The sequence below is a fragment of the Lathyrus oleraceus genome, chromosome 1 (assembly GCF_024323335.1).
Source record: "Lathyrus oleraceus cultivar Zhongwan6 chromosome 1, CAAS_Psat_ZW6_1.0, whole genome shotgun sequence".
In the NCBI taxonomy this organism is placed as follows: Eukaryota; Viridiplantae; Streptophyta; class Magnoliopsida; order Fabales; family Fabaceae; genus Lathyrus; species Lathyrus oleraceus.
Window position 1 is genome coordinate 67,413,252 of NC_066579.1, and position 20,212 is coordinate 67,433,463.

A 20,212-nucleotide genomic window follows, 5' to 3' on the forward strand; every position below is an offset into this window, starting at 1 on the left:
ACTTTTCATGCTCCCATTCATTTGCCTATAAATACATTCACTCCATCAACATTTCTTCCATACCATCACTCTCACTACTTCCTCTATAATACTTCTTCTACAATTCATCTGCAACAACTTCTTCTAGTTTCATCTGCACCAACCCCCTGACAAAATGTCTATCCTTACAATGGGCGAATCACATAGAGGAACGGTTGCAAACATCGCAACATATGTAAGTTTTTTCTTTTGTTAACTTTTTTTCTTTCATCTGCAACAACTTCTTGTAGTTTCATCTTCACCAACCCCCTTTTATTTTAACATACCAACTTAGTCAAGTTTTTTGTTCTTTCTTTTATAGGATGTATCAAGGTTCCAAACTCGGGTCCACGAATATGTCCATATGGACCCGATGATTCAACCTTATGTTGAACTCGCCGGTTTTGGTCATATAAGCAAGATTTTGTCTTCGTCCGTAGATGACAAATTCATTCTAGCTTTATGCGAAAGATGGCAACCAGAGACACATACATTTTGGTTCCCAACCAGTGAGTGTACCGTGACGTTAGAAGATGTCTACATGCTTTTGGGACTTACCATTGAAGGTAAGGTTGTTAATGGTAAAACTAACTATACAAATTCAATTTGCATGGATCTCTTGGAGAATGACTTGTTAGATGATAACGCAAGAGGTCAAGGTATACTACTTTCACGCCTTAAGTCGTACTATAATAGTTTATACTTAGATGAGCATTCTACCGAAGATGCTCGAATAATAAAAACTATGTGTTACGTTATGCTGTTAATTGGTTCGTTTTTATTTCCCGAATGTAGTGGTTCTAGCATTAATATTATGTATTTACCTTTACTTAGACATATAGATAGAGTAGGAAGTTACAGATGGGGATCTTCTTGTCTAACCTATCTCTATAGCTCCTTGTGCAAAAACTCACACAAAGACACATCTACATTATCTGGATGTGTTGTTTTGCTACAAGCATGGGATTGGTCAAGACTACCGTCCCTAGCACCCGTCAACAACAACCCTTTCACATTTCCGTATGCACAAAAGTAAGTTGTTTAAATTTCTATATCTTTACTTACTTCTTTAAAGATTATTATCTCTAACTAATATTTTTATCTTTTTGGTGTAGATGGTATGCACGTGGTATGAGTTACAGCAGATGTCCAAGACACTGTATTACTCAGTATCGCAATCTGTTGGATCACCTTCGACCGACAGACGTAAGGATAATAACTTAATTATTTCATTATAATGTGTTAACTTATTCTACCTAGATTATAATCATATCTTCTTTCACATTTCAGTTTATTTGGCGTCCATATCTTAATTTGGATCATGACCATGAGGTCAAAGCCGAAGACGCGGCCGTATGGACTGCATGCACACCGATAATACGGTTCACAACTGTGGAGATGCACAACAGTGATCGTGTGAAGTTGCAGTTCGGTATGCCCCAAAAAATCCCAGATCCCTTGCTAGCCTAGGAGAATGGCATCTGCGCAAAGTTAACGACCAATGGAACTTCAATCCAGGAAAAGCTTCGCAGGATCGGAGTGCCGCAAATGGAAGCACCGCCATGACCATGTGTTAACTGACGCAGTCATGCCAACTGAAGAAAAACCAAGTCGTACTTATATGGCTTGGTACAGATCGGTTGGTTTTTAGTTCATCGCTGAGGATATGTACATGTACGACCCACGCCAGATGACTTACACACCTGACACCTCAACATCAAACCCCCAACAACAGTGTCAGACCGGATACACACAACCCCCTATCTGCCAAATGTTCCGTTCAACCAACACACAAACATACAACTAAAACATGTCATACACCCAACCCCAATACCAAGAGCATACCCCATACCACCACCAACGAATTGACCATCAACCTGAGACCCAACATCGCTTCGCACCCACCCCATCACCCTACCAAAGTCGCCTTAGCCAGAACATCCAACGATCACTCAACACCAACCGCCCCTCCTCCTACCATAGCCAAGAAGCCCAAACCTCACAAAACCAAAACATCCAACAACCCTATATCTACCAAACACCCCAACAACCTTTCCAACCTTTCCTCGACGCATCATTCACACTCATGTCTCTCTTCAACCGTCTTGGACGCCCATCAATGAGTCAACCACAACCCAACTTCTCTGGCATGGGTCATGAACTCGGCTACGACGGTACACCATCGATGCATATTGCAGACTATGCTGACTTGTCTGACTACCTCAACAGGCCTTCTCTTGTAGTTGGTAGTGACTCTCCTGGCCCCTCAGATGCTCAAACATTGGTACTGAATCATCAATGTGGGTTAGGGCCACGGGTTAGGGTAGCTAGAGGATGTGAGACCGGAGGTCGGTTAGGTGATCCTGATCATCACCATTAGGCTTTTTTGCGTATACGGAAAATTTTATTAATATCAATTGGTCTCATTTCAAATTTATCTATCACGTATACCATTTACTTAAAAAAATTGCATTTACACTGAGGTGCCAATCCAATTGACGCCTCCTATCAACTTATACACATGGACGTCAATCCAATTGGCTAGGGCACCTGCCCTAGCCAATCCAATTGACGCCTCCATTCAAGCATTTAAGAGGAGTCGCCAATTGAATTGGTGCCTCCTCCTAAAAGTGGGGTAGTTTGAGAATTTTTTTGAAATCAGGGGTATTTTGAGAATTTCCATAAAAAAGTGGGTTATTTTTGTAAAAAATTCTAATATGAGACATGCTTTTTTACACTAAATATAAATACATTTAACCACATTTCAAGGACCAATGTCTTCTATTGTACCTTCTAATTACTTATAGGCAATTATGCCAGGAAGTGACTTTATTCGGTAATCATTGAAAAGGTTAAATATATTACTTTTGTTATATAAAGTTAAACCTTCACTATTTTACCTTCAGCTAAATAAGTCATACTTTTTCTTCTAGTGGGCGTTTAAGGTGAGAAAATATGATATTTTTCCACCACGGGACAATGTGATTTTTGTGAATATTTTTTTAAAACAATCACTATTTTTTTAAAAAAATTCTAAAATAATCAATATTTTAATTTTTTTTCAAAATAACCACCTTTTAAAATAGATGCGACAGATGAAATGGCACATCCATTTTGCATTAGAAGGAGGCATCAGCATCAATGGCGCATGCTTTGAAAGCATTGAATGTTGGTGCCAAGTGAGTTGGCGCATGTATTTTGGCCTTTGGTGTATGCGCCAATTCATCTGGCGCATACACCTTTGTATTATTTTTTTTATTTTTTATTTATTTTTTAATAAATAATAAAATATAATGTTAAAAAAAAATTATTCATGATATAATAAAAGTTACATGGGATGGACAAAAATTTAATGATCGGTCCGATCAAAATGTCCCCCTGTTCCACATCCAAGTGCGTTAGTTTGTCTGCGAGGTCTCCCACAATTTTTCTGAAGTGTTTGGGGTCTTTGCGTGCTGACCTGATCCAATGATGACTGGTGTGAAGATTCGACGAAAGTTCCAGTGGTATTTGATAGATGTGTCATCATTTGTTCCCAATAGCCGGGGGCTCTGGCTAACGGCACTTCCGTAATGGAGTTTGGTGCCTATGTTATCGTAGTTAGGTCGATGTGGTTGGGTGGATTATGGACGGTATAGTTGCCCGAATTGGGACATTGAATCATTTTGGAAACAAAATAATGGTTCATGGGGTGTACTATAGTTAAACAATGGTTGGATGTTTTGGTGATGAGATGTTTGAGTGGTCATTGATGGGGGGCTACGATGAAGTGACCCATATGAATCATCTGGGCTATAGACGGTTGTGGTTGATGAGTATGGTTGATGGTGGGTAGGGTTTCATTCTTGGTTTTGTGGTTATGTGGGTGGCATGAATGGATTGCGACGTTTGGTGTTTGGTTGTTGGGTGGATGGCATAAATGGGTTGCGAAGTTTGGTGTTTGGTTGTTGGGTGTATGTGGTAGGTTGATAGTGTGAGGTTGGTTGTTGGGTTTGGGTGGTTTGACATTGGTGTTGGACAGGGGCTTGTTGTTAGGCGTATGATGACGAAGCTAGTTGGCATGGACCAATCAAATAATGTGGCTTAGACACAAATTGTTGCGTTGTTACTGACCTAAACCATGCAATATATTGTTGAGTTAGTCTTGCACCATGGATGACTGGTTCGTTTAAGATATGTTGTCGTCGATTCCTCCATTGACGATACATATTTTTTGTGAAGTCTCTCCAGTCGGAATAATCCCATTGGGCATCAACTCTTTTTTGATGCAAATCTCTCAAACACGTCGAAGGTTATGGAATCTGTTGCTGCATGCCGAACTGCACTTTTACCCGGTCACTCTGGTGCATCTATGTAATACCTCAAAATTTGCTTCCCTCATTCATGCATTCATTTTTAGGTCATTTAACATTTCATATTGCATTTCATCATGTCAATCAGAATTAGATCCAAGAAGCTTGAATATCATCCAAGACACTTTGTGGGTCCTATCTGGGTGATCAATCAACACAAGGGAATGGCTTGAGATACTTCCAACATGTTCAAATGGGGTCTAGTCATCAGTGAAAACGTTAATCTTGAAGGAGCAAAAGTTTGTTCATAAGCTGTCATGCTCGCTAGGCGAGCAGAATGGGTCGCCTAGCGAGTCCCAAGAAAAGCCACCAGAATCACCTACGCTCAGAGGAATTTCTTGAACTGTCATGCTCGCTAGGCGAAGCCCACGCGTTTTGAAAATAAAAATAAAAATAAATAAATAAATATAATAATAAATAAATAAAATATAACAGAAAAATCTTGGGCTTGGACCTCTCTCATTTGAGCCCACAAAGCCACGAAAATCAGGTTATAAATTCTTAAAAAAATTCAGTGGAAAAACCCTAGAGAGATTCTAACTAATTCAGAGCAACCTCCAGAGACTGAAGGGAACTCATATGTAAAGAACCAATTCCCTCTCATATAAACCCTAAGATTGTTCTGCAAAGCCAACGGTGCAATTCAATTTCAATCGATCCTCCCTAATCAGGTATGCCCTATTTCCACTACTTTATACTTTCAACCTGAAATTTCTGAATGTATGAGGTATTATGGGTGAATTTGGAAGAGTGGGTATCGTTAGGTTTTGCATGTGGGAACATGTTTTAGTATGTATGTCATGCCTTGATGTGTGGATCCTTGCCCCCTGACTTTGAATTTTGATACCCTTTTGATGCACGTGTTTGACAAGAGGTGTAGGCCTCTTACACTTGGTTGCTTTTTGTGAGCTCTTTTTGTGAATTTTAATGGCATGATTCATGTGGTTACATTTTGATTTGGGGCAACTCTTGATTGCGCCCCATCTTGTCACTCTAACCTGTTTGTTGAGTTTTTTGTGAGGGCTCACATGACTCCTGAAAGGATAGCTTGCTTGGCATTCCACTTTATTTGTGGGATACCATTTGGAGATTTATTCCGATTACCTGTATTGACTTGCTTTCTTTGATGGTGCCAGCTCGAGAGATCTCTGGGTTTCTTATTTCTTTAGTTGTTATTACTTCGGATCTTTATCCGTGTGGTAGATCTCTTGATCCTTTATCTTTCCCGCATTTTACCGCTTTCTTAGCTGGAAGACCTCAATAGGAGGCAATGTTTTCTTTTGTTTGTTTACTTTTGTGCCCAAAGACCTCCAAAAGGAGGCACCAGTGCTAAAGACCTCCACGAAGAGGCAACTGGCGGATAAAAGGGATTAGTAATCAATCCCCCGTTATTCAGTGTGTCGTTCTTTATGCTCGTACTACGTGCTGATGCTTCAGAATAAAAGCCCAAGATCTTTTGTCCGGTCAGTCAGTGGAGAGGGTTCCACCTTTCTGAATCCCCACTTTTTGTCATGAGCTCACCCTGTCCAGGGTTAAGAGCTATGAGGTCTTATCCTCATTACCCTTTTGATCTGCTCACCCTGACGTTCAATGTCAGTGGTTAAGAGCCCATTTGATTACCTATTCCATGGCTTGTTTGTCGAGGTTGATATGACCCCTCTTGACTAAACCCCTACCCAGGTAGGTTTGAGCCCCCTTTGTGGCATTTTACTTTATGCATGTTTGTTTTGTATGGTGTGATCGTCTCCCCATAGGATTGCTAGGCTTCGTATAGTCTCTCGTTTGCATGTCAATTAAGGTAGCACTGTTCCTTCGTCTAGGACTTCCTTTTTTGCATGAGCATCCCTAAAACACAAACAAACTCATTGATTTTTCTTCTCCTAAGAACACGTTAACTCCTTCTACTACAGGCGAGTAAGTCTCCAAAGGTCGAGCATCCGGTAGATTTCATAGTAACGTCGTTCATCTAAAAAACACAACCCTTAACCCGTAGTTAGCCGAACTACGGCTTGCTCTGATTCTCATTCCAGATGAAATACGTAGGCATAAGACGCGATGTCTTAGCGAGCACACTCCTCTTTAACCCATAGGTAGCCGAGCTACGAAGACTCTGATTCTCATATTCAGATGAGATACGTATGCAGTGGATGCGATATCCGTGCGAGTCATTTTCTTTTGACCCCCTCTTTTAGCAAATAGTACATTAGATAAACCCACACCCTTTAGACAAGAACAACAAAAGTAGATCCCGTAGAGTACTACGGATGCGTAGGGGTGCTAATACCTTCCCTTCGCATAATCGACTCCCGAACCCAAGATTTGGTTGCGAGACCTTGTCTTTTCCTTTCCTTTTTTTCCAGGTTTACTTCGAGCGTTTCCTTTCCCTCCTTTGGGATAAATAACGCACTGTGGCGACTCTTCTGTCATTTCTTTCTCGCCGATTGTTTTTTCGCATCTCCTTTTTCAGGTTGCGACAGCTGGCGACTCTGCTGGGGACCCTGGTTTCCCTGAGCGAGTCCCTCCTAGCTTTTGTAGGCTGTTTATTTATTGGGTGTTCATTCTTTTGTACAGTTATTTATTTTTCAGCATTTACCTGCTTCATTGCATTGTGTACATATCATTGCTGTATCTATTGGCTTTGCTGTTGGTTTGTTTGTTTGTTGGGATGAGGTGTTCTATGAGAGATAAGCCCATTACCCATGCTTGAGTGTACACACAGGTTTTAGAATGGATAGTCATGAGGCTTGCGTGGCATGTTGCTACGTTAAGTCGTTCATGAAGACCCACATCCAGACGAGGTTTCTTTTGGATATATTATGTCCTATGGGTGTTCCATAACGGCAGATGTTCCTCTAGAAATCGTCGACTCTGGTGACCATTTCCCGAGAACTCAGTCGAGGCCTCTCCTCCGAGACATGATTATGTTAGCTCTGGTGGGCGCATTCTCGCTGATCAATCCGAGGACCCCGAGACTGGGAACTTGCTATTAGGATGTCCTGTTGAGGGGAGTCAGTGGAGGTCTTTTATCCCGTAATAATGCCAAACCTTCAGTGGTAAACGTATTATTCTCGACTGAAGGGCCGAAGCTGGCGAACTTCTGTTCTTAGAACCTACCAGTGAGGGGCGGGCTAAATTCAGGAAACCTTAACCTCCAACCAACCCGGTTTTCTGGAGCAGAGCTTTGATCTTATATTATATTCTTCAGTGGGTTTCTCTTCAGACAGTGCAACCTGACAGATGTTCAAGCGGATACAGCAGTCCTGATTTCCATGTCACTGTATCGCATTCACATCATTGCATCACATCATTTTGCATTCATATCATTTAACACATGTTTATCTATTTCTAGGGGAGTTTACATCTTCCTCTTGATTTCGGTCGGGGTTTCTCTGGTTCTCTTAAGATGGATATTGGCAGAAAGAGACATGTCGCCTACAAGTTTCCTGTGGTCTGTTTGGAGCCTATTCAACAACTGATGAAGTTAATAGATCCTGATTCTCTAGAAGGATTCCGAAAGGATTACGGTTTGATTCTAAGTTTCGTCACGGTTCTTTCCAAAGATCAACACGATGCTATCTTTACATTGTTGCAGTTCTATGATCCTCCATTGAGGTGTTTCACATTCCCGGATTACATTCTGGTCCCTACTTTGGAGGAGGTTGCTAGTTTTCTCAGAATTCCTATCAAGTCGCAGTTGCTATTCTACAGTTCCGAGTTTCTGCCTGATCTCAACATGGTTGCTGATCGTGACTTTATGAGTCTATTGGGGTATTAACTGCAAGTGCACAGTCTAATCGCGTAGTTTTAAAAGATATCGATCCCACAGGGACTTAATGAATCGATATACCATTTTTCTAAGGTTACTTCGTAAAGCTAAGGCGGATGATACTTTGATGATTATGGGGAAAAGTAAAACTAAAATTGGATCTAGATTAAATATCAAATAACACGGATATCGGTATGTAGTTCGTCGTAATTAGGGAATCAAGTCTTCGTTGGTTTCTTAGTTTTAAAATAAGTCTTTTCAGTAGACACTATTGATTAAAAGTCTTTTCTCAAACTCTCGCTCTGTTGAATCAGACTATGACTTTATATTAACGTACGCTCTCACTATTTAGTTAAATCTAAAATCACTTTTTGAAAGCAATGGAATCTATAGAAACTCTTTTTTAAGAAAATACTAACCGTTTAAACACCCTCGTCTCAAACTCTCGCTCTGTTGACTTAGATTATATGATTAAACTTAAATGCTTAACTCTCGTCCTCACATTTAACTTTTAAAAATAATTTTTAAAAATGATTAGAATTTAATTAACTTTAAAAATTGCTCTCGCCCTGATTTAAAGTTAATGTCCAGTTAAAAGCTCAAACCGTTGTTCTATTGATTTTAACTTCTTTATGTCTTTTACTCTCGTACAAAAACTTTGGTATTAACTCTGTAAATTGAGACCATAAAAAGAGTGACTATATTTTGAAATAAATTTAAACCAACTCAGTTTTGATTCCTTTATTCCGCTTACTTTACATACCGATGTCTAAATTTATTTAGCCGGACATGCTAAACAGGCCTAAACAATTATTATGCTTAAATACAGCCATATCAGACAAACAGTATAGATAAACAGCAGCACAGAGCATATATAAGTTAAAACAATAAATTAATGAACCTGTAAAATTAATAGAAATCTTGGTTGTTCCCTAGCTTCGATGCTTGAACACTCCACCACAAACCGGTTGAATTTGTTCTTCACAATCTTCGATCAGACAGTAAAATAAAAACAAAGAAGTAAAATACTATGATCTAACGTAAGGTTAGATCCAGTAAAAGTTACACAATAGTTTCTGGTGTAGAAAATATTGTGAGAAAATTAATTGAATGCCTAAAAAATTAAGCTAACAAAGAAAAGAAAATAAAATGCTAAGGAAATAAAAATGCTGAGAAAATGGAATGCTGGAAAATATATTGCTGTAAAAACTTGCACGGCGGAAAGGAGAGGAATGGCAGAGAGAGGAGAGAAACCCTCAATTGGATCCCTTGAGGTCTATTTATATTCATCCATAAAGTAACCGTTTCTTCCAAAGTATCTTCAGTAGGTTTTCTAGCGTGTCAACGAGTCAAGCGGAGAAATAGGGGAGAAGTGCTTCTGTTACGCGCGTCAAAGGTAGAAGAATAGGAGTGGGGGTGTGATGTTCGTCACACCATGTGTTACACTCGTAACACTAAGCAGAGGGGCGTGACGCTCGTCATACCATGCGTGGCGGTCGTCACAGCGTCACAGCGCTTTTCCTTGTAGTTGTGGGCTGGGCTTTAGTGGAATGCTTTTCCTAGATAATCCTCTTTTTGCACCCCCTTTTCTTTCTTTTTTCACATATGCTTCAAATAATGTTACCTGAAATAAATAGAAGGAAAATACCAAGTAATATCGAATAATATAAAATAAATCGAATCAAATAATAATGTAATTTAATTAAATCGAGTCCAAAAATGTGATATTATTTCATGTTATCAAACTCCCCCATACTTAAACTTTTGCTTGTCCTCAAGCAAGATACAATATAGAAGTCGTTTTAAAATATTAGCCAGATGAAATTTCTAAACACACATCAATTCGTAATAGGTTGAAAGTAAATCTCGTTTAGAAATAACCTGAGCTTAATCTTAACATCAACAACTACCGTTACAACATCAGATAACCCCACCTTATGCAAACCAGTTCGAGTCACGCTATTATAGCTAGCCTAGTTCTTTTACTCGTATTTCACCCGTTTTCATTCTAGCGAAATCACATTAAGCCCTTTATCTTTTCACGCACATAGTGGAGTAACCGGTTAGCGATTCTGATCCCCTTTTAGCTAGAAGTTCTGGTACATAAGTTGGATAACTTCGTCATTTAGTCCATTGCAAATTACGGGGGATCGGATCGTAGTCCGCCCTACCAAGTTCAGCACCAGAAACAGCTGAACCAACTCACAATGGATCGCTCATACAATGTTTTTGTAGGATCCGCAACCTTTGGATTAAATGATCGGGTAAGGATCACCTAACTTAATTAGTGCATTTCCTGATTTTTAATATGTTGTTTTGGGAATCATTCACTTATATTCATCGGCTCTCCACGTAGTTTGCTATTAAGATGGTGCCGACTTCTCGTATAAACTACTCGGGGTTACTATAAAACTAAAAGTTCAAGGAATTGGTATAATAGGTACTTAGCCTGATCTAACATGTTGAGGTTTTTAGAGTGTTGGGGCGGTAATAATTTTGTCTTAATTTCCCTCAAGTTTTATAAAATAAGCAACCTTTATATTTATCGAGTGTGTTAAATTTTTGTTATGGCTCATGAAAATTGAGGGGAGTAGATAATAAAGATTTTTCACACTAGGGACTCGACTTAAATTAATATTATATATATATATATATATATATATATATATATATATATATATATATATATATATATATATATATATATATATATATATATATATATATATATATATATATATATATATATATATATATATATATATATATATATATATATATATATATATATATATATATATATATATATATATATATATATATATATATATATATATATATATATATATGAATGAAGGGAAATAACATACTTGAAAGAGGAATGTTGAAAGAGAAATAATCATAACTGAAACAAAGTTTTCCCCCCTATACTTAAATGAAACATTGTCCCCAATGTTTTAAAGAAAAGTGAAAAGAAAGGAAAAATAAATAAATATGCTCAATTCTGCCTGCGTCCTCTTGTTCTCGGACCCGGTGATCATTGACGTACTTCCAAGTCATCAAACCTGTTGAGCAAGTCAGTGAACCGCTGATCAGTTAGTGCATTCCTCGCTTCTTCTTGTTGTTGCATCTGGCGCATCAGTTGCATTACTTCGTTATTTTGCGCATGCATAGCATCAAGCCGTTGGGCTTGATGTTCAATAGCATCCATGATGTCATCATTTGTTGCAGGCCTTCTTCTTCGACGACGTCGGGAGGATGGACCAGCCACATTATCGGAAGGATTAAGCGGGGCTGACTGTTGTTCAGGACCTTGATCACCTTGCTCCATTTCCTCAAACTCGTCCGGGGGCGGGTTTGCTTGTGTAGGCTCGGTAGGTTCGGGAGCATTCAGATCGTGGATGAATCGGTTGGGGTTGGTGACATCTGTGAGGGCAATGTTGGGAAAAACAACGCTTGGGACTTCTTGGTTATTCACCATAAGATAATACCTTCCACCCACCCTATTTTTGATTAAGCGGCTGGAGCGACAATAGCTTATATCCATAAATAGGGGTGGCAGAGATTGTAAATTCTGAAGTCGGTCCCCTAGATTTAAGTCGAGTGCGATGGTGGTTATTAATCCTCCAATCACAAAAGGTTGACGGCCTCGAGCACATAGGGTACGGATATGGTGAAATAAGAAAGAGGCGGCGTTTACCTTTGTGTCGATTGAAAAGATGCAGTGGAGGAAGAATAATTCCTTCGCGTTGACTTTACTGTTGTTGGGTCTTCCAAAAATGGTGTTTTTGCAGAATACGGATAAAATACCGGATAGTGGGGTTGTGTATGTGCGAAGCAAGTAGTGCATCCAAATTATTGGTTTCCACACCGGATATTTTTCCAAAGAGGTCGAAGGCATTTATGTGCCACTGTGAGTTCGGAGGGATTCTTGGGTGGACTTGGTCTCCTACAGGAAAGTGTAGCATGGCACTCAACTGGTCCTGGGATAGTGAGTACTCGGTGTTGAACATGCGGAAATTTGCGGTACCGGTTAAGTATTCGTCCTCATCGGGTGAAGTGGTGTAAGAATAAGAACTTAAAAACTCTAAGGTGAGTGATGGGTAAGTAGGGTGATTTTGTATGCAAAGAAAGGTTAAATCAGAAAGCCGAAGCATCCATTGCACACCTTGAAGTAATCCTAATTCTTGTAAGCAATTTAAATCAGGATACCTGGTAGATAGGACTCCGCGTTGTTGGAACCGAACGAACTGCTCCCGTTGATAGTTATCATCTTTAGATCGGAAGATAATATTTCTGAATTGTTGGTTCTCCGCCATATTGATAGGTAGGTAAAAAGAAGGAAAAGATAATGAAATATATTTGTGTAGAAGTGGTTTGTTGGAATGATGTGGTGTAGGAAGAAAGGTATTGTAGGTATTTATAGGAAAAGTTTTGGAATTGGGAAGAGGAGCGGGTGAGGGGGAAATAAATATGGATGAATGTGAGTGGAATGGAGTAAAGGTGAGTTGAATGGAGAAATGAAAAGATGGGGAGCAACGGTCATGTCCCCAACGGTCACCAATGTTCACCTGTTCTGAAGCTGTCACGCTCGTGACAAGGTGTGCTACGGGCGTCATGGGTTGCGTGGCGACCGTGATGGCTTGTGTGACGCTCGTCACACCGGTGAGCTTGCAACGGTCACTGGCGCTCGTGACTGCTTACGTGGGTGCTTCATAAATTGTTTTTATTATTATTTTGGTTTTGTTTATTATATTTGCTATTGTTATATTTTTGAATTGCCATGTATGCTATTCTACTACACACCATAGTGTATATATATATTTTTCTCTAATAGGCTATGTAAGTAGTAGCATATAGTGAATATCATTATTGGTAATTGTAGATATTACATAAATCAAAATAAAATAAAATTTAACCAATAATGCCAATAGCTTCAATAAAATAAACATAATGTAACATTTGAAGATAAAATAAAACATGCGAAAAGTAAATACTAAGATAAAAATAATGTCAAACAAAACTATAAATTTCCTAAAACTAAAACTAAATAACTACAATTCTTCTAGCCACTTGTAGAATCTTTGGCCGGAGGAGCAAAGGAATTGACACGGTGTAGCAACTCGTGAAATTGATTTGTCATTCTATCCATGTATTCCATGAATTCATGTCCCATATTAGTTAACTCTTCTCTAATGGCATCTTGTTCTGACATCAAAGCTTGAATGGCGGTGTTATAATCAGTTCCGTGCATATGATGTCTAAGATCAGGTATTGCCGATTCTGCGGACGGGATAGGATGAGGTGGATTAGGCTCATGGTAACCAGTTGGTGTCTGTGGATCAGACTCAGCATAAGGAATCTGGTCGTCACAAATCTCATAATCTTGGATGGATTCAACAGATCTAACAGGAGAAGGTATTCCATTCATGTTGTAGAGCCAATTATTTCGGTTATGGACACTAGTCATCGGACTAGGCATGGTGAATAGGTAAAGAACTTGGTTGTTAATTATTAGTTCAAACTCTTCAGGTCCAAGGTTTCCTATAAACATAGTGTTGAAGAGGAAAGGTATATTCATAGGCTCAATGCCACAAAAAGGGTTCAAATCAAGCATGGGTTGGCGCAATCCAATAGCATTAGCAATCATAGTTATCAATCCTCCTATTAGGATCGGTGCACGGTCGTCTTGAATAAGGCGGTCAAAACTCGCCAACATATAAGTGGCACCATTCACTGGACGGTTCTGGGAAGCACAAAATATTATGAAGAGGTTATCACGTGATATTGTGGTAATGTTGGATCTTTTCCTAAAGAGAGTGTGTGCTAGGATCTTGTGGAAATAACGAAAGGCCGGGTTATGTATGTTTCCAGAAAGAAACTCATGTTCCTCGGGGTCGTCATTTCCTGTCAAACTTCCCCAAAAATTCTCAAGCTCTCTATATTCAAAAAGGTCTTCTTGGCTCATGGTGAATGTGTCAAAAGAAGTAGGGAACCCTAAAAGGTTAGTAAATTCTTGAATGTTATACTGATACTCCATGTTGAACATCCTGAACTGAATGAAACCTCGGTTTATTCCTTTTCCATGGTTTGGTAAATACATCAGGGAGCTAAGGAATTCTAGAGTTAGCCTCCGGTAAGTAACAAATTATCTTCGAATAGGAGTGGTTTCCCACCCTATTTGACTCAGCAGATATAGGACACTCTCTCTTAGTCCAAGGACAGTCATTGCCCAATCACCAGCATAAAAACTTGGGTGCATCTCTCTCTCCGCTAGTTCTTCAAATTTTTGTCTCTGAGCTCTCCCTCGGAATTTGATACCCATACGATCAATATGTTCCATCAGGTTAGTGTTAACTAAAGAAAAGAAAAACAATAATTTAGTCAGGATTTGGCCAGATGCCGAAAGAAGAAAAGAAGAAAAGTTTTATAAAATAAAATAAATGAAGAATGAATACTGAATAAAATCAAAGAAAAAATAGTAGAAATTTGTGGGTTGTCTCCCACGAAGCGCTTTGTTTAATGTCGCAAGCTCGACATAAAACTGTTAAATGTTAATCTATAAATTTAGGAGACAATACGTCTAAGTGCATGACTTGCGAGTCTTCATTGTTTTCATCATAGTGATAATGTTTCAGACGCTGCCCGTTTACGATAAATGCTTCAATAGATTTTCCTTTAATTTCTACAGCCCCACTAGGGAAGACATTAGTGACTTGGAAAGGGCCTGACCATCTAGAGCGTAGTTTTCCTAGGAATAACTTAAGTCTAGAGTTAAACAATAGGATTACATCGCCTTGTTTGAAAGTTTTTCTCGATATACGTTTATCATGCCATTTTTTCGTTCTTTCCTTGTAGATTCTGGCATTTTCGTATGCGTCTTGTCTAAGTTCATCTAATTCGTTTATATCAAGGATTCGCTTTTCACCGACGGCCTTATAGTTTAAATTTAAATTTTTAATAGCCCAATAGGCCTTATGTTCTAACTCCACTGGCAAGATTTACCATAAATAAGCCTAAATGGGGTTGTTCCTATGGGAGTTTTGTAAGCGGTTCGATATGCCCATAAAGCTTCGGGTAATTTTGATGACCAGTCTTTCCTCGAGGTGGCGACTGTTTTTTCCAATATCTGTTTAATTTCTCTGTTAGACACTTCCACTTGTCCACTGGTTTGAGGATGGTAAGGTGTCGCTACTCGATGTTTTACACCATACTTAAACAATAACTTTTCGAGTATCTTAGATATGAAATGCGATCCACCGTCACTAACTACTATTCTTGGGACACCAAATCTTGGAAAGATTATATTCTTAAAGAGTTTAATTACTACTCGTGTATCGTTTGTTGGAGAAGCTATAGCTTCAATCCATTTTGATACGTAGTCAACCGCTACGAGTATGTACTTGTTACCGAAAGAAGGTGGAAAAGGTCCCATGAAATCTATTCCCCACACGTCAAAAATTTCTACTTCCAAAATGCCTTTTTGTGGCATCTCGTCACGTCTAGATATGTTTCCTGTGCGTTGACACCTATCGCATTTCTTGACAGCGGCATGCACATCCTTCCATATGTTTGGCCAATAAAGATCGGCTTGTAGGATTTTAGAGCAGGTCTTGGATGTACTTGCGTGTCCACCATAAGGAGCGGAATGACAGTGTTGGATTATACTTTCTATCTCTTCTTCAGGTATACAGCGACGGAAAATACCATCGGGGCCTCTTTTGAAAAGTAAAGGGTCGTCCCAGTAATAATGTTTTATGTCATGGAAGAATCGTTTCTTTTGTTGGTAGGATAAATCAAGTGGAACTACTCCGGCGGCTAAATAATTGACAAAATCAGCGTACCATGGTGTAACGCATATAGCCAAGGTGGTCTCTACCTGTTCATCAGCTCTATTTTCTTCCAAATTAGCTATAAGTTTATCGTACGAGAAATCATCATTGATCGATGTTCTTTCCGGTTCCAGGTTTTCAAGTCTAGAAAGGTGATCTGCTACTACGTTTTCAGTTCCTTTTTTATCTTTGATTTCCAAATCAAATTCTTGTAGCAACAAGATCCACCTTAGGAGTCTAGGTTTAGCGTCCTTTTTTGTTAAGAGGTACTTAATGGCAGCGTGATCAGTGTAAACGATTATTTTAGCTCCGACCAAGTAAGAACGAAATTTATCTAGTGCAAATACTACTGCTAAAAGTTCTTTCTCGGTCGTGGCGTAATTCATTTGTGCTTCATCTAGAGTTCTACTCGCATAATATATGACGTGAAGTTTTTTATCCTTTCGTTGTCCTAAAACAGCGCCTACGGCATAGTCACTTGCGTCACACATCATTTCGAATGGTTCATTCCAATCCGGAGTCTGCATTATGGGCGCGGAGATCAATGCTTGTTTAAGTGTTTGAAATGCTTCTAAACATTTATTATCGAAGGTGAATTCAGCGTCTTTCATTAATAATCCGGTTAAAGGTTTAGTTATTTTAGAGAAATCTTTAATGAATCGTCGGTAAAAACCGGCATGTCCTAAGAAGCTTCGTACTTCTCTCACAGTTTTCGGAGGTTGAAGGTTTTCGATTACTTCTATTTTGGCTTTGTCTACTTCAATTCCTCTATTTGATATGATGTGTCCTAAAACAATTCCTTCTTGTACCATAAAGTGACATTTTTCCCAATTAAGTACTAGGTTTACTTTTACACATCGTTCTAGAACTCTTTCTAGGTTTTCAAGACATTCTTCGAAACTTTGCCCGCATACGGAAAAGTCATCCATAAAGACTTCGATGATGTTTTCGAGAAAATCGGCGAATATTGCCATCATGCACCTTTGGAAGGTTGCAGGAGCATTGCACAAGCCAAACGGCATTCGTCGATAAGCGAAGGTACCAAAAGGACATGTGAACGTTGTCTTTTCTTGGTCATCATGATGAATTGCTATTTGAAAGAAGCCTGAGTAACCGTCCAGATAGCAGAAATGAGAATGCTTGGCTAATCATTCTAACATCTGGTCTATGAATGGTAAAGGAAAATGATCTTTTCGGGTTGCTTTGTTTAGCTTCCTATAGTCAATGCACATTCTCCATCCCGATTCGATTCGTTTGGTTATAGTTTCTCCTTTTTCATTTTCGATCACGGTTATACCCCCTTTCTTTGGTACTACGTGTACAGGGCTAACCCATTTGCTATCGGATATAGGATATATGATACCTGCCTCTAATAATTTCGTTACTTCCTTCTTTACTACCTCACTCAGGATCGGGTTTTGTCTCCTCTGATGTTCCCTAGAAGTTTTACAGTCTTCTTCTAGCATGATGTGGTGCATACAAATAGAAGGACTTATCCCTTTAAGATCGTTGATGTTGTATCCTAGTGCGGTTGGATATTTTCTTAAGATATGTAAGAGTTTTTCGGTTTCGAGTTTTCCTAGGTCTGCATTTACTATCACTGGTCGTTCAAGTTCTAAGTCTAGGAATTCATATCTCAGATTTTTGGGAAGTGTTTTCAGGTCGAGGGTTGGTTTCTTGAGGCATTGCGTAGGATCCGATGTTATTGTTAAACATTGGTTAAGTCTGTCTTCTACACGACAGTCAGACAATTCGTCATTTTCTAATTCTGTTTCTTTTATGCATTCGTCGATGATATCCATGAAGTAACATGTGTCATCTATTGCAGGTGCTTTCAAAAATTTGGAAAGAATGAACTCAATTTTCTCTTCTCCTACTTCGAAAGTGAGTCGTCCTCGTTTTACATCTATGATAGCACCGACGGTTGCTAAGAATGGTCTTCCCAATATAATGGGGGTAACTTCATCTTCTCTTATGTCCATAATTATAAAATCGGTTGGGATGTAAAATTGACCTATGCGCACGGGAACGTTTTCAAGAATTCCTACGGGATATCTAACGGAACGATCTGCTAATTGCACAGACATTTTAGTTGGTCTTAATTCTCCCATTTCCAGTCTCTTGCATATGGACAAGGGCATAACACTGATACCGGCTCCTAAATCACACAAAGCTTTGTCTATGACAAATTTTCCTATGTGACAGGGTATAGAGAAACTACCAGGATCTTTAAGTTTAGGAGGCATATTTTGGATTATCGCGCTGCACTCAGCAGTGAGTGTAACAGTTTCGCTATCTTCAAGTTTCCTTTTATTAGAAAGAATTTCTTTTAAGAACTTAGCATATGAGGGCATCTGTGTAATAGCTTCTGTAAAAGGAATGTTGACGTTTAATTGTTTCAGTAGGTCAACAAATTTTTTAAATTGGCCTGCGTCTTTGGTTTTAATTTGCCTTTGAGGATAAGGGATAGGTGGTTTGTAAGGTGGCGGAGGTACATAAGGTTCTTTCTTTTCTACGGTTTCCTTATTACACTCTTCCTTTTTCTTAGGTTTACTTTCTTCCTCAGTTGACTTTTTAGAGTTTTGGTTCTCAACCCTTGTGTCAGACGGTCCTTCTACCTCTGTTCCACTTCTTAATATAATTGCATGAGCGTGGCTTTTCGGGTTAGGTTGGGGCTGTCCAGGAAATGTACCAGTTGGGGCAGCAGTAGGCGCTTGTTGTTGAGCTACTTGTGAGATTTGTGTTTCCAGCATTTTGTTATGGGTAGCCAGGGCATCTACTTTACTTGCTAGTTGTTTAATCTGTTCGTTAGTGTGTACATTCTGGTTTAAGAACTCTTTATTGGTTTGCTGTTGAGAAGCTATGAAGTTCTCCATCATGATTTCCAAGTTGGATTTCCTAGGAACGTTATTGTTAGGTGTAGATGGGGTCGGCTTTTGATATCCAGGAGGTATAGCTGGGGCTTGACTGGGAGCTTGACCTGGTGCGTATAAAGCATTATTACTCTTATATGAAAAATTAGGATGGTTCTTCCAGTTTGAGTTATAGGTATGCGAGTAGGGATTTCCTTGAGCATAGTTCACTTGCTCTGCTTGGATTCCTGTTAGGAGTTGACAATTTGTAGGAGTGTGACCTTGAATTCCACAGACTTCGCAATTTTGAGTTACGGCAACCACGGTGGCTGGAGGTGATACATTTAAACCTTCGATTTTCTGGGAAAGAGCATCCACTTTTGCATTAACATGATCAAGGCTACTTATCTCGTACATGCCCCCTTTTGTTTGAGGTTTTTCTACCATCGTTCGGTCGCTTCCCCACTGATAATGGTTTTGGGCCATGCTCTCGATAAGTTGATAAGCGTCAGCGTAAGGTTTATCCATAAGCGCACCACCGGCGGCGGCGTCTATTGTTAACCTTGTGTTGTACAAGAGACCATTATAGAAGGTATGAATTACTAACCAGTCCTCTAAACCATGGTGTGGGCAAAGTCTCATCATGTCTTTGTATCTTTCCCAAGCTTCGAAAAGAGACTCGTTATCTTTCTGTTTAAATCCATTTATCTGGGCTCTCAACATAGTTGTTTTGCTTGGAGGAAAATATCGGGCAAGAAAGACTTTCTTCAACTCATTCCATGTGGTGACTGAGTTGGAAGGAAGAGACTGAAGCCATCTTCTAGCTTTATCCCTTAACGAGAAAGGAAAGAGACGAAGTCGAATTGCCTCTGAAGTGACACCATTAGCTTTAACAGTATCAGCGTATTGGATGAATACGGATAAATGAAGGTTTGGATCCTCGGTAGGATTTCCAGAAAATTGGTTTTGTTGCACTGCCTGCAACAACGAAGGTTTAAGTTCGAAGTTGTTTGCTTCGATTGCGGGTGGAGCAATACTCAAATGCGGCTCATCTTGCGATGGAGCGGCGTAATCTCGAAGAGCACGAGCTGGTTCTGCCATCTCGGGTATCGGCGAAGGAAGGAGATTTTTGAGATCAGGAATTTCGATTGGAGGAAGATTGTTTGCAGCACGATACTCCCGAATTCGTCGTAAGACTCGGAGATATCGTTCAACGTCGTTGATTCGTAAGTAGTACGGTTCGCCTTGTGAGCGAGTGTGTGGCATACAAATCAACGAAAGAAAAGGAAAAATAAAAAATGCCTTAGTCTCTACAGCGTAACAGAAGAGTTACGATATCGACTAAATAAAAGTCCCCGACAACGGCGCCAAAAACTTGATCGTGACTTTATG

At 39.4% G+C, this 20,212-nt stretch overlaps 1 non-coding gene across 1 annotated transcript; it reads left to right on the forward strand.

The window, feature by feature from the left end:
• Positions 1-19,436: 19,436 nt before the first annotated feature.
• On the forward strand, positions 19,437-19,543 carry LOC127116087 (small nucleolar RNA R71). Its single transcript, XR_007801072.1, has one exon. It is a non-coding gene; the product is annotated as a small nucleolar RNA R71 (small nucleolar RNA).
• Positions 19,544-20,212: the final 669 nt, after the last annotated feature.